The sequence below is a fragment of the Brachyistius frenatus genome, unplaced genomic scaffold, assembly GCF_029030835.1.
Source record: "Brachyistius frenatus isolate BFR_SWC_R1_liver_20210118 unplaced genomic scaffold, ASM2903083v1 Contig_216, whole genome shotgun sequence".
Lineage (NCBI taxonomy): Eukaryota > Metazoa > Chordata > Actinopteri > Embiotocidae > Brachyistius > Brachyistius frenatus.
Window position 1 is genome coordinate 114,643 of NW_027210815.1, and position 5,358 is coordinate 120,000.

Here is a 5,358-nt window from a genome sequence, read left to right on the forward strand (position 1 = left end):
CAGAACGTCAAAAAGTTACAATGTTAAAACGTCAGAGCGTCACAATGTTACAATGTTACAATGTCAGAATGTCAGAATGCCGCCTCCATCAGCTCTTTATGTGAGAGAAACAGGAAGTGAGAAGAAGGTCTCACTGTGTCCAGCTGCAGGTGACGTTGTTGACGGATTTAGTCGCCGACAGAAAGTGACCAGAGGTGGTGCTGTGCCATCAGAACATTTACAGACACTGGAAACATCGAGAACCTCAGGATGCGTGGCTGTAGGCTACATGATGATGAAGAAGTCATGTGATTGGACGACAATAACCAGAAGCAGAGTCCTCTGTTTCCTCCTTTCTGCCCCGTCAGTCAGTTTCAGCAGGATGACCTTTGAACTCTGTGGACTAAAGCCGAGGTTCTGGACGGATCCAGTGTAAAGCAGCTCTCTCTCTGTTGCTGCCTTCATGTCACGTCCTATTTACCGAATCGATCAATTTCTGATCCGTCAGACGGACGACCTCCCTCTCTGATCCGACCCGCCTCGAACAGCTGAGTCTCTACAGGTTTGGACCGGAATCGAACTCCATCAAACTTCAGATTCATCATTCTTCCAGGTTCACAGTTTCTGTGATGACCGGAGGAGGTTCTACGGGACCGTCAGAGTGGACCGGAGGAGGCGTTCAGGTGCAGGCGGATCTGAACTCTGCAGGTTGGGAAGATGGATGCGAACATGTAAATGAGGCCACTGCTGATGAGATGATTGATGGCGTCCTGAACAGAACCGGTCCTGAGGACTTCTTCAGACTGGAGTAATGCTCGTCTTTGTCTGAGCTCTGAAGGGAACCATTGAGACGAGGACTCCTGTGTTCCTTTGTAACCTCACAATGACCATTCAGCTCTGGTGGAGATGCTTTCATCTCTGGACATGCAGCACGAGAGGACATCCTTCAGAGACAGAGACAGAGAGACAAAGAGACAGAGAGATATGGAGACAAAGAGACAGAGAGACAGAGTGACAGAGAAACAAGGAGACAGAGAAATATGGAGACAGAGACAGAGACACAGAAACATGGAGACAGGGAGACAGAGATACATGGAGACATGGAGACAGAGAGACAGAGAGACGGAGACAGAGAGACAGAGTGACATGGAGACAGAGAAATATGGAGACATGGAGACAGAGACAGAGACACAGAAACATGGAGACAGAGAGACAGAAACAGAGACAGAGAAATATGGAGACAGAGAGACAGTGGGCTGTCAGAGATCTGCAGGTAAACAGGAGTTTAACAGGAAGTTCACCTGTTGAAGAGACTGAAGTGTCTGTTTGAAGTAAACGATGTTCTGTGGAGACACAACGGAACTGGAAGGATTTCATCATAATATCATTAAAAGATTCAGAGAATCTGGAGAAATCTCTGAACACAAGGGACAAGGCTGGAAACCAATATTGGATGGTGGTGATCTTCGGGCCCTCAGGCAGCACTGCATTAAAAACACACTATTCTGGAGTGGAAATCACTGCATGGGCTCAGGAACACTTGTGAATACCATCGTCTGTGAACACAGTTCATCGCTGCGTCCACAAATGCAGGTTAAAACATTCACTGTAAACCACCTGAACTTTGGTGCCATGGCAACAAGGTTCTCCAACAAGACAACAGGTTCACAGCGATTTGAAAACACAATCATTTTATTGAGAATCTAATCTCAGAAACTTTCGGACTCGGTTCTGTTTGCTGAAAAAAACTGAAAACTGAAGAGTGGCTGTGCTTCAGACTGTCCTCAGATCCGCTTCCTCCCTACCCCCTCTCCCCCGGCCTCACACCTATCTGTCTCTCTCCCTTCAGCCTCCCCCTCCTCTCCCCCTCCTTCCCTCCTCCTCCCCTTCTCCTCCTCTTGGTCTCTTCTCTTGACAGTCGGCTGAGTTGGGACTGTGTCTCCTCTGAAAGCCTTTGTGTCGGCCCGCTGCGCGTGTTATCCTCTGTGGCCTCTTGTGTCAGTCACAACAGCTCTGAGGAGGCCAGAGGGGCCGGTGATGGACCGAGGCCGGGGGCCCCGGAGCGGGCCGGGCCCCCGGTGCTGGCCGTCGGCCCGGAGCGGCCCCCTCTCCGGTCACGGTCTCGTCTCTTTCACTGACAGTTTGTTCTCAATTAGATAGCTTTTGTCCCGGAGTGAAAGCCTTAGCGAGCAGCCAGCTGGGGGCGGGGCTTTTTGGGCGCCTCGGGAGATGCCATCGATGTTTCGCTTCTCCATGAAACCCCGCCGCGACGCTCTTTACATTCTCATTTTGGCTTCTTCAATGCCTCGCCTTTGAGCCAAGATGAATAGCCCTTAACTAGCTTTTTAAAACTTCCTCGATATCTAAATCTGAGATGCCGTCAGAGTCACAAGGGAGCGTCCGAGAAAACTGGATTTACAGTTTCAAAACTTTATTATAAACAGGTTAAAAACTGTAAAACACAGTGTAACACAGTGACAGTGTAAAATGTAAAAAAAATTAAAAGATTTACAAATCCCATGAACTCATATTTAATAGAAAATAGACAACATATCAAATGTTGAAACTGAGAAAAAAAAATTATTTATTGATTTAAATAAAGTTGTGACAGGATCAACTAAAGACTGGAAATGTTGTTAACACTAAAAAAGAACACCTGGTGGAACATCTCATAACTAATTATGTTACCATGGCAACAGATCAGTAACATGATTGGGTATAAAAGACGATTTCAGAGAGGCGGAGTCTCTCAGCAGTGAAGATGGGGAGAGGTTCACCACTCTGAAAGACTGTGTTGGAAAATAGTTCAACAATCTAAGAATAATGTTCCTCAACGTAAAACTACAAAGAATTAGTGGATTTCATCGTCTACGGTTCATAATATCATTAAAAGATTCAGAGAATCTGGAGAAATCTCTGAACACAAGGGACAAGGCTGGAAACCAATATTGGATGGTGGTGATCTTCGGGCCCTCAGGCAGCACTGCATTAAAAACACACTATTCTGGAGTGGAAATCACTGCATGGGCTCAGGAACACTTGTGGAAACCATCGTCTGTGAACACAGTTCATCGCCGCGTCCACTTCTCTGGCCCTCCGACCGCTCTCGGACATCATGCTGATGAATGTGAGCAGCAGATGGCTGTGTGTGCGTGTGTTCATTTGTTGTGATAATTCTCTGGTTAGGTCTATTGATCGAGACGCTCATCGCTCATCAGCGTTTCTCTGCAGCATTGAGACACATCAGACATGAACACATGAATTTATCACCACATGTTCCTCTAATGGAGACGGATGATCATAACATGCAACCTGTTGATTAAAGGATCATTCCAACAACTAAAACGCCAGAAGTTTATTTAGAGGACAGGAAACTCTTCGTCTGTTTGACTCGCAGAGGATTGACAGCGTTTCTGTTTCTTTTAGAACTAAAATTGATGTGTGCTGAGGTTGTGTCTGTCTCCTGTAAGCCCCGCCCACCTCACCTGCAGCCACTCTGTAATCAGCCGCCTCAGCAGAACTCTTCCTCTGCTGTTCGCACTGTCCTCAGTTCACCTGGTTTCACCTGTTCAAAGTGAACTTCACTGTTTCATCTCAGTGAGGTCACATGAAGGTCACATGAAGGTCAGATGACCCTCCATCAGATGTCACAGGAAACTAAATGGATGTTAGTTCAGATCATCTTTAACTTCTTCAAATCTTCCTTTAAAACTTTCATTCCACTTCTTAAACAAAACTTTTGTTTTATTCTATTCTAAACGATGACAACAATAATCAAATCTCATAGACCAATATCCATTCAGAATAAAGGAACCAATATTTGGAGTCAGACCCAGCAGACATAAATAAAATCTCTTCTTTAACTAAATATTCAGATTTATAACAAATGTTTTTGTACTTTAAAACTTTTGTTTTCACATTTTAAATAAAATTCAAACATGTTTTTAGAGTTTTGGAGGAGAAGCAGGAAGTATTAAACATCATTAATATTAAAATGTGTTGTGACCTTCAGTGAACCGAGAAACAAAAAAAAAGAGTAAAGCTGCAGTTTGGTCACACGACTGCAGAGACGGCTCATCATCATCTAATCTGACTGATCCCCGGAGAATGGGGGGTGAGGGGGGTATAGAGGGGGGATTAGGGGCATGTTGGAATGGTGGTGGGGGGCAGGGGGGATGTGGTTTTAAAGACTCATAAGGAGAAAGAAATTAGATGTCTGGGAAAGTTTGATGGAAACTCTGCGTCCTTTCAAAATAAAAGTTCTGAACCTGACGCGAGGATTCAGTCATCCTTCAGAGACGTGAACAAAGAACAAATCCTCAGAAACTCTTTAGATCTGGGGTTCCCAATGTGAGGTCCCTCCATGAAGCCAAAGGGTCAAATGATTTAAAAAAAAAAAAAAAAAATCAAACGTCAACAAATAAAATGTTACAGGATCGTGTGTGACCATCAACTGACCTAATGTTGGGCCCTGAACCTCTGGTTGAGAAACAATAATACAGAATAATAATACGGAAATAATAAAGTTCATAGGCTTGTGGTTACTGTGGTAACGTCAGGTTTAACTACGACTACGATGCTGGTTCACTTCTTACCGGAATACATCGCCATGATAACTGATGCTGCAGAGCAGGTTAATGTCGAGATATCAGATTCAAAAGCTCCGCCTACTGACCAATCAGTTCTCTCTGAAACATGACATCACCAGTCGTAGAACACTTTAAACCCCGCCCCCTTTTATGTGAGCGTGCTCAGAGCTGGACGGGAAACCCTTGGTGGATTTATGGAGTTGATAACAAGCGTCACATTTGTGAATGACGACGGATCACAGGGATATTATGGGATGTTAAACCTGCAGGTATAAACGAGCTGAGTGTTTGCAGACATTCCGATTTCCTGCACCGTCCCATCTCTCTGGATGTTTCCATGGTGACTGTTTGTGAATAAACATGTAAACAACATGAACGTTCTTCAGCAGTTGATGAACAGTTAGATCAGAGGAGAGTTCGGGGAGGGCAGGGGGGGGGTGGTGGTCAGGATTTTGCCTCCTCCCTCCCGGTGGCGGCTCGGCTCTTAAGCTCCGCCTTTTGTTTGACATTTGTTTACCTTGCTCGGCCGAGGTGCAGAGGAGAGGGACAAAGAGCTGGTAGATCAACAGCTCGGCCTGAATGAGGCGGCGCTCTTTTATCCGCCACCCCCTGAACGCAGCGCACCTCGGAGGGCCGTGATTAAGAGCCCGACGGGCCACCTCGGGCTCAAAGGCACAAAGGAAGCTGCTCCACTTATCCAATAAAAAAAAGTGTCGCACACAATCGGAGCGGGCGGCGTCCTGCTGACATCACACTCCAGTGATCAGTGGAGGGATGAAGAGGGAGCACT